Genomic DNA, 10,497 nt, shown 5'->3' with positions numbered 1-10,497 from the left:
CATCCACATTTCATCAGGGCGACTGTTGTTGGCTGAGGCCATCCACATTACACCAGGGACAGTGCTTCTTGTGAGGCCATCTTCTCCCCACAAGGGCCTCTGCTGCTCGTTGATGCCATCCACATTACACCTGGGCCTGTGGTGCTGACCGATATCATGCACATTTCACCAGGGTCTGTACTACTCGTTGATGGCATCCACATTACACTCGGGCCTGTGGTGCTGTCCGAAACCATCCACATTTCACCAAAGTCCAGTGTTGTTGGATGAGGCCATCCACATTACACCACTGCCAGTGCTTCCTGTGAGGCCATCATCACCACACCAGGGTGTGTGTTGCTGGCTTAGGCCATCCACATTACACCAGGGCTTATGTTGCTGGCTGATGCGATCCACAATACACAAGGGCCTGTGCTACTGGCTGAGGCCATTGACATTACACCAGGGTGTGTGGTGTTTACCAATACCATCCACATTTCACCAGGGCCACTGTTGTTGGCTGAGACCATACACATTAAACCAGGGACAGTGCTTTTTGTGAGGCCATCTTCACCCCACCATGGCCTCTGCTGGTCGTTGATGCTGTTATGACCCAGGGTCATTATTTGCAGTACGGTGTTGTTATTGTTTGTATTTGTATTCAGTGTTGCTTGTTTCCAGGTGGAGGCCACCCATTGGTGGAGGAAGGAAAGAGGCCAGCTACAAAAGGGGTTGGACTGGGTCGGCGAGCAGACTTCCTGGTTTCCCGTGAGCTGTGTGTCTGGGGACCGTCGTGGTGTGTGACTGCACGGGGCTGCAATATTAATGCTGAAAAAGGGGTTGTACCTGGGCTTGGTAGCTGTAGGGGTGGGAAGCCGTTTTCTTTTATTCCCCTCTTTTCTCCTGTTTCGGGTAGGGAGACAGGTTAGAGAATTGTATTTTGTTTTGGGATCGTGGGAGGTAAGTTAGCTTTGTTTTTCTTTCTAGTGTGTTTTGTTTGTTGTTTTGGCATCGCCCACCCTGAAGCTCGCTACCTGTTCAGTAAATAAATTAACCAACTCTCGTCATTCTGCCGTGGTGTGATTTTTTTTTTTTGTCGTTATTATGTATCGGGTTTATCTTTTTGTTGTGTTGCACCCCGGCTTCGGGCCGGTGTGTAACATAAATGGGGGCTCGTCCGTTTGAGGGATTTCGGGGTCGTTTGTGTGTAGTGGGGTTCGTGTGGGTGTGTGGGTTTTTTTTTTGTGTTTTTGGGGGTTGTTTGTGTGGGTGGCCGCGGATGGAGTTTGATGTGGATAAGTTTGCTGAGGCGCCTTCCTTGCAGCAGTTGAGTCGGTGTCGGAGGGAGGATTTGCTGCTTATTGCGGGCCGTTTTGATGTGCGAGCGCCGGCGGGGGTGAAAAAGGATGATTTGCGACAGCTTGTCACGGTGGCTTTGAGCGAGCGGGGTTTGCTGTCGAGCGTGCCGCTTGTTGGTGGGACAGGCGGGGCGGCTATGGAGCCGTTGGCTCCGTTGTCTGTTCCTCCTGTGGCCGCCCCCTCTGTGGCTCCTCCTGCTCCCGTGGTGGGGTCGTCGGCGGAGGAGCTCCAGTTGTTGCTCCGCATTAAGGAGGTGGAGTTAAGTAGTCACCGGTTGGAGGTAGAAGCGATGCATTTGAGGGTGAGGGCGTTGGAGTTGGAGCGCGGACCTCCACCGCGTGCCCCTGACTCTACGCCGCCCACGCCTGCGCCCTCTGTGCTCCCTGCGCCGCCGGCGCCTGGTCCCGTCCCGGCTCTCCGTCAGGATTTTGATGTTGGGAGGCACATTAAATTGGTGCCGCCCTTTTGTGAATCAGAGGTGGAGTCGTTTTTTCCTGCTTTTGAGCGTGTGGCTGCCGCGTTAAAGTGGCCGGAGGAGGTCTGGGTTTTGCTGTTGCAGTGTCGGCTGGTGGGTAGGGCTCAGGAGGTGTGGGCTAGCCTGTCAGCATCTGAGAGCTTAGATTATGGTGTGGTTAAGGCTGCCGTATTGCGTGCTTTTGAGTTGGTGCCTGAAGCGTACCGTCAGAAGTTTCGGCAGTGTGTGAGGGGGGGGGATCAGACTTATGTGGAGTTTGCGCGCGAGAAGGGTTTGCTCTTTGATCGGTGGTGCCAGGCTAGTGAGGTTAAGGAGTTTGCACAGTTGAAGGAGTTGATGTTATTGGAGGATTTCAAGGGGTGTCTGCCGGAGCGGGTGGTTGTTTATTTGAACGAGCAGAAGGTCGTTTCCCTCGCGAAAGCGGCGGTTCTGGCAGATGAGTTTGCTTTGACGCACAAGAGGGGTTTTTCCCCTCCGTTACGTCGGGGTTCTAGAGTTTTGCCGGAGGTGGGGGGGGGGGGCATTCTCCCCCGCTCTCGCGGCGTAGCCCTACGGTGGCCGCTGGGGACCGCCGATGTTTTTTTTGTCATGAGCTCGGTCATCTCGTTGCTTCTTGTCCCGTGCTGAGGGCGAGGGAGGGGGCGCGGGCCGACATTTCGGGGGGGGGGCCGTGCAGTGTTGCTCCGCGGTAACCCGCCCTAGCTTAATGCCGGTTGGCGTCGTTCCGCGGGGGATAGATGAGGTGTTTCGACCGTTTGTTTCGACGGGGTTTTTATCGTTGTCTGGTGATGCGGGGGACAGGGTTCCAATCACCATCTTGAGGGATACAGGGGCGAAGCATTCGGTGGCGCGGCATGGAGTCGTGCCTTTCTCTCAGCAGTCGTACTGTGGTTCTGATTTGCTGGTGTGGGGTATCAAGGTGAGTCTTTTACGCATGCCTCTCCATACGGTTACTTTGACCTCGTCCTTCGTATCGGGCGCTGTGCGGGTGGGGGTTCGAGATCAGCTGCCAATTGAAGGCATTGATCTTGTTTTTTGGAAATGACTTGGCCGGGGGAAAAGTGTTTCCGGCTATGCCGGAAGTTATTGAGTGTCCTACTTCGGATCGGTTATGCCAATTCCCGTCGGAGCTGGGTGACCCCACAGTTTATCCGGCATGTGTGGTTACTCGTGCTCAAGCTCGTCGCTTGGGTGGTGAGGTGGACATATCCGAAATGTTTCCGGACGGCTCTGAGCCGCATGATAGTTCTGTTCCGGGGGTAGATGGTGGGACGGCGAAGGTTTTTAGTATGGTGTCGGAGAAGGAGGCAGCAGGTATCCGCAGGTTTGTGTGTGGTCAACTCCGTGACGAGGCAGACCTGAGCACGCTGACCTTGGGAATTTTAAAAAAGAGATATCAGACACACAACAAATGTGACTCATTAAGGCCAGAAGTAGAAACTTTCATGAAACAGGTGGTGCAAGAGGAACTGATGAAAATGCAGGATAATGATGAAAGTGAAAGTGACTCAGAGACTAAGAAGCTCCAGAACAAAAGGAAAAGAGAAAATGGAAATGACGAGGTCATGAGTGAGAGTGAAGATGAATCCTGGGCAAAGAAATCACAAAATAATCATTCAAGCTCATCATCAGAATCTGAGGTTCAAGAGGACAACAAAACAGAAAGTAAAGAAAGCAGCAATGATGAAGAAAATGCCAAATCTCAAGCTGATGGTGAAGAGCCAGAGGTGAAAAAATCACAACAAAAGAGAAATGAAAATCGTCAAATTGACAGTGACGAGTCTTCTGATGAGGAACTCAGTGAGGAAAGCAACTGCAGTGACAGTCCAAAGAAAATGGTGAGAATGAACGTCGAGACAGTAACCAGCAGTAAAGATGAAGGAAGGAGAACACCACTGAGTGATGCAGGAAACGAATCAGATGGAGACTGCAAGTCAGAAACGAGTGACAAAATTAGGAGCGACGAGTCTTCTGACAGTGAAAAAGAAGATACAAAAGTGGAAGAGAAAACCAGTGACCCAGACTCAGTTTCATCACTACCTTCTTTGGAAGATGAAAAAGAAAATAAGACTGATAAAACAAATGATAAAAAGATGAAGAAGAGTGTGAAGAAAGATGAGAGCACCAGAAAACCAAAGTCTGATGACAAATCGGTGGCGAGGCTTGAACGTTATATTGCCCTCTGCGGCGTGAGGAGAAATTACAAGAAGCTGCTGGAGGACTGCCGCTCCCAGGTGGCTGTTCTGAGGAAGGAGCTTGAAGAGCTTGGTGTACATGGTCAGCCAACTATTCAGAAATGGAAAAAGGTCAGAATGAAGAGAGAGCAAGCTCAAGAACTGGCTGCTCTTGATGTTAACAACATCATTACCACACAAGGTCGACCTACACGCAGGGGTGCCTCAGCAAGTCAGAAACAACAGGACTGTCCGTCCTCTGAATATCAGCGCACTCTAAACTCGGAATCAGACAGTGATCAGGAAAACAATACCCACAGAGGTCGCAGGTAAATGTCCGAATGGGCCAACCTGCAGGGGATCATCAGTGATGACACAGACAGTGACTGATGAGTCTGGTTTCCCCCTAGGAAGTGTTCGATTTGTTTGTTTGTTTTAATGTTTTTGATACTAGGTCTAGCATCTCCCTAATGAGATGCTTGATTTTAGGTGGGGGGGTGTTATGACCCAGGGTCATTATTTGCAGTACGGTGTTGTTATTGTTTGTATTTGTATTCAGTGTTGCTTGTTTCCAGGTGGAGGCCACCCATTGGTGGAGGAAGGAAAGAGGCCAGCTACAAAAGGGGTTGGACTGGGTCGGCGAGCAGACTTCCTGGTTTCCCGTGAGCTGTGTGTCTGGGGACCGTCGTGGTGTGTGACTGCACGGGGCTGCAATATTAATGCTGAAAAAGGGGTTGTACCTGGGCTTGGTAGCTGTAGGGGTGGGAAGCCGTTTTCTTTTATTCCCCTCTTTTCTCCTGTTTCGGGTAGGGAGACAGGTTAGAGAATTGTATTTTGTTTTGGGATCGTGGGAGGTAAGTTAGCTTTGTTTTTCTTTCTAGTGTGTTTTGTTTGTTGTTTTGGCATCGCCCACCCTGAAGCTCGCTACCTGTTCAGTAAATAAATTAACCAACTCTCGTCATTCTGCCGTGGTGTGATTTTTTTTTTGTCGTTATTATGTATCGGGTTTATCTTTTTGTTGTGTTGCACCCCGGCTTCGGGCCGGTGTGTAACAATGCCATCCACATTAAACCTGAGCCTCTGGTGCTGACCGATATCATCCACATTTCACCAGGGCCAGTGGTGTTGGCTAAGGCAATTCACATTACACCAGGGTGTGTGGTGCTGACCAATACCATACATATTTCACCAGGGACAGAGTTGTTGGCTGAGGCCATACACTTTTCATCAGGGACAGTGCTTCCTGTAAGGCCATCTTCACCACACCAGGGCCTGTACTTATGGCTGAGGCCACCCACATTTCACCAGGGCCACTGTTGTTGGCTGAGGCCATACACTTTTCATCAGGGACAGTGCTTCCTGTGAGGCCATCTTCACCACACCAGGGCCTGTACTTTTGGCTGAGGCCATCCACATTACACCAGGGCCTTTGGTGCTGGCCAATACCATCCACATTTCACCAGGGCTAGTGTTGTTGGATGAGGCCACCCGCATTACACCACTGCCAGTGCTTCCTGTTATGCCATCATCACCAAACCAGGGCCTGCGGTGCTGGCTGAGGCCATCCACATTACACCAGGGCCTATGCTACTCGTTGATACCAACCACATTTCACCGGGGCTTGTGATACTGGCTGATGCGATCCACGATACACAAGGGCCTGTGCTTCTGGCTGAGGACATTGACATTACACCATGGCCTGTGCTGGCTAATACCATCCACATTTCACCAGGGCCATTGTTGTTGGATGAGGCCATCCAAATTACAGCAGGAACAGTGCTTGCTGTGAGGCCACCATCACCACATCAGGGCCTGTGGTGATGTCTGATATCATCCACATTACACAAGGGCCAGTGCTGCTGGCTTTCCACATTACCCAAGGGCCTGTGTTGCTGGCCGAAACAATCAACATTTCACAAGGGCCAGTGGTGTCGCTGGCTGATGCCATTCACAATACTCAAGGGCCTGTGCTACTGGCTGATGCCATCTACATTAAACCAGGGAATGTGGTTCTGGCCAATACCACCGACATTTCACCCGGGCCTGTACTGTTGGATGAGGCCATTTACGTTACACCATGTACAGTTCTTCCTGTGAGGCCATCATCACCACACCAGGGCCTGTGGTGCTGGCTGATACCATCCACATTTCACCAGGGCCTTTGGTGCTGGCTAATACCATCCACATTTAACCAGGCCCTTTGGTGCTATCCGAAACCATCCACATTTCACCAGGGCTTGTGTTGCTGGCTGATGACATCCACCACACAGAAGGGCCTGTGATACAGGCTGATGCCATCCACATTACACCAGGGCCAGTGGTGTTGGCTTAGGCCATCCACATTACACAACGGCCTGTGGTGCTGGCCAATACCATCTATATTTCACCAGGGCCAGTGTTGTTGGATGAGGCCATCAGCAGTACACCAGGGACAGTGCTTCCTGTCAGGCCATCATCACCACACCAGGGCATGTGGTGCTGGATGATGCCATCAACATTACACCAGGGACTGTGCTACTCGTTGATACCATCCACATTTCACCAAGGCCTGTGGTGCTAGCCAATACCATCCATATTACACCAGGGCCAGTAGTGTTGGCTGAGGACATTCACATTACACCAGGGCCTGTGGTGCTGGCTAATACCATCCACATTTCACCAGGGCCACTGTTGTTGGCTGAGGCCATACACTTTACATCAGGGACAGTGCTTCCTGTGAGGCCATCTTCACCACACTAGGGCCTGTACTTTTGGCTGAGGCTATCCACATTACACCAGGGCCTTTGTTGCTGGCCAATACCATCCACATTTCACCAGGCCCTTTGGTGCTGCCCGAAACCATCCACATTTCACCAGGGCTTGTGTTGCTGGCTGATGACATCCACAACACAGAAGGGCCTATGATACTGGCTGATGCCATCCACATTACACCAGGGCCAGTGGTGTTGGCTGAGGCCATCCACATTACACCATGGCCTGTTGTGCTACTGGCTGAGGACATTTACATTTCACCAGGGCCTGTGGTCATGGCTGAGGACAACTACATTTCATCAGGGCCTGTGGTCATGGCTGAGGACATTCACATTACACGAGGGCCTGTGGTGCTGGCCAATACCATCCACATTTCACCAGGGCCAGTGTTGTTGGATGAGGCCATTCACGTTACACCAGGGCCTGTGGTGCGAGCCAATACCATCCACATTACACCAGGGCCAATCTTGTTGGCTGATGCCATCTACATTCTCCAGACCAGGGCCTGTGCTGCTAGCCATCAAAATTACCCAAGGGCCTGTGTTGCTGGCCGAAAACAACCACATTTCACCAGGGCCTGTGGTGCTTGCTAATACCATCAACATTTCACCAAGGCCAGTGTTGTTTGCCGAGGCCAGGGACAGTGGTTCCTGTGAGGCCATCTTCACCACACGAGGGCCTTTGCTGCTGGCTGAAACCATTCAAATTACACCAGGGCCTCTGGTGCTGGCCAAAACCATCCACATTTCACCAGGGCCACTGTTGTTGGCTTAGGCCATCCACATTACACCAGAGACAGTGATGCCGCCTTCTACCATCCACATTTCACCAGGGCCATTGTTGTTGGATGAGGCCATCCAAATTACACCAGGGACAGTGCTTCCTGTGAGGCCATCATCACCACACCAGGGCATGTGGTGCTGGATGATGCCATTGACATTACACCAGGGCCTGTGCTACTCGTTGATGCCATCCACATTACACCAGGGCCTGTGTTGTTGGCTCAGGCCATCCACATTACACCTCTGCCAGTGCTTCCTTTGATGCCATCATCACCAAACCAGGGCCTGTGGTGCTGGCTGATGCACAAAGCACAAAACACAAGGGCCTTTACTACTGGCTGAGGATATTCACATTACACCAGGGCCTGTGGTGCTGGCCAATATAATCCACATTTCACCAGGGCCACTGTTGTTGGCTGAGGCCATACACATTACACAAGGGACAGTGCTTCCTGTGAGGCCATCTTCACCACACCAAGGCCTCTGCTACACGTTGATGCCATCCACATTACACCTGGGCCTGTGGTGCTGACCGATATCATGCCTATTTCCCCAGGGCCACTGTTGTTGGCTTAGGCCATCCACATTACACCAGAGACTGTGATGCCGCCTTCTACCATCCACATTTCACCAGGGCCATTGTTGTTGGATGAGGCTCTCCAAATTACACCAGGGACAGTGCTTTCTGTGAGGCCATCATCACCACACCAGTGCCTGTGGTGCTGGCTGATACCATCCACATTACAAAAGGGCCTTTGCTGCTAGCCTTCCACATTACCCAAGGGTCTGTGTTGCTGGCTGATGCCATTCACAATACTCAAGGGCCTGTGCTACTGGCTGATGCCATCTACATTGCAGCAGGGCCTGTGGTGCTGGCCAATACCATCGACATTTCAACAAGGCCAGTGTTGTTTGCTGAGGCCACCCACATTACACCAGGGACAGTGCTTCCTGTGAGGCCATCTTCACCACACGAGGGCCTGTGCTGCTGGCCTAAGCCATTCAAGTTACACCAGGGCCTCTGGTGCTGGCCAACACCATCCACATTTCACCAGGGCCACTGTTGTTGGCTTGGGCCATCCACATTACACCAGAGACTTTGATACTGGCTTCTACCATCCACATTACACGAGGGCCTGTGCTTCCTGTGAGGCCATCTTAACCCTACCAGGGCCTTTGATGCTCGTTCATGCCATCCACTTTAGGGCCTGTGATGCTGGCCGATATCATGCACATTACACCAGGGCCAGTGGTGTAAGCTAAGGCCATCCACATTACACCAGGGTGTGTGGTGCTTACCATACCATCCATATTTCACAAGGGCCAGTGTTGTTAGATTATGCCAACCACATTACACCAGGTCCTGTGCTGCTGGCTGAAGCCATCCACATTGCACCGGGGCCATGGGGTTGGATGAGGACATTAACATTACACCAGGGACTGTGTTGCTGGCTGAGGCCATTCACATTGCAGTAGGGCCTGTGCTGCTGGCTGAGGCCACATATATTTCACGACGTCCTGTGTTGACGTCAGATGCCATCCACAATACACCAGGGCCAGTGATTTCTGTGAGGCCATCTTCAATAGACCAGGGTCTGTGCTGTTTGCTGATGCCATCGAAAATACACCAGGGCCAGTGATTCCTGTGAGGACATCTTCACCAGACCAGGGCCTGTGCTGCTAGCCATCAAAATTACCCAAGGGCCTGTGTTGCTGGCCGAAAACAACCACATTTCACCAGGGCCTGTGGTGTTGCTGGATGAGGCCATTTACAGTACACAAGGGCCTGTGCTACTGGCCAATACCATCCACATTACACCAGGGCCAGTGGTGTTGGCTGAGGCCATCCACATTACACAACATCATTTGGTGCTGGCCAATACCATCCACATTTCACCAGGGACAGTGCTTCCTGTCAGGCCATCATCACCACACCAGGGCATGTGGTGCTGGATGATGCCATCAACATTACACCAGGGACTGTGCTACTCGTTGATGCCATCCACATTTCACCAGGGCCAGTGTTGTTGGCTCAGGCCATCCACATTACACCACTGCCAGTGCTTCCTGTGATGCCATCATTACCAAACCAGGGCCTGTGGTGCTGTCTGAGGCCATCCACATTACACCAGGGCCTGTGCTACTCGTTGATACCAACCACATTTCACCAGGGCTTGTGTTACTGGCTGATGCGATCCACAATACCCAAGGGCCTGTGTTGCAGGCCGAAAACATCCACATTTCACAAGGGCCAGTGGTGTTGCTGGCTGATGCCATTCACAATACTCAAGGGCCTGTGCTACTGGCTTATGCCATCTACATTACACTAGGGCCTGTGGTGCTAGCCAATACCACCGACATTTCACCAGGGCCAGTGTTGGTAGATGAGGCCATCCACATTACAACAGGGCCTGTGCTACTGGCTGAGGCCATCCACATTATACCACGGCATGTGCTCCCTGTGAACCTATCGTCACCACACCAGGGCCTGTATTGCTGGCTTAGGCCATTCACATTGCACCAGGGCTAGTGCTCCCTCTGAGGCCAACTTCACGACAGCAGGGCCTGCGCTGCTGTCTGAGGTCATATACATTTCACAAGAACCTGTGTTGCTGGCTGATGTGATCCACATTACACAAGGGCCTGTGCTACTCATTGATGCCATCCACATTAAACCAGGGCCTGTGGTGCAGGCCGAAACCATCCACATTTAACCAGGGCTTGTGTTGCTGGCTGATTCGATCCACAATACTGTGCTACTGGCTGATGCCATCCCCATTACACCAGGGCCAGTGGTGTTGGCTGAGGAAATACACATTATACCAGGGACAGTGCTTCCTGTGAGGCCATCTTCACCACAACAGGGCCTGTGCTACTGCCTGAGGCAGACTACATTTCACCAGAGCGCATGTTGCCGGCTGAGGCCATCTACATTTCAAGAGGGCCTGGCTGCTGTCTGAGGCCATCCACATTACAC

General features: G+C 51.9%; 1 pseudogene; it reads left to right on the top strand.

Annotated features, from left to right (window-relative positions):
* Positions 1–2,512: 2,512 nt before the first annotated feature.
* Positions 2,513–5,147, top strand: LOC146563480 (uncharacterized; annotated as a pseudogene).
* Positions 5,148–10,497: the final 5,350 nt, after the last annotated feature.

This window comes from Mchenga conophoros, linkage group LG11, assembly GCF_057382185.1.
Source record: "Mchenga conophoros isolate Kocher_MC1m ecotype Shallow Benthic linkage group LG11, M_conophoros_male_GT1.1, whole genome shotgun sequence".
Lineage (NCBI taxonomy): Eukaryota > Metazoa > Chordata > Actinopteri > Cichliformes > Cichlidae > Mchenga > Mchenga conophoros.
The sequence above is the reverse complement of the archived record's forward strand: the minus strand, read 5'-3'. Positions and strand labels throughout refer to the sequence as shown.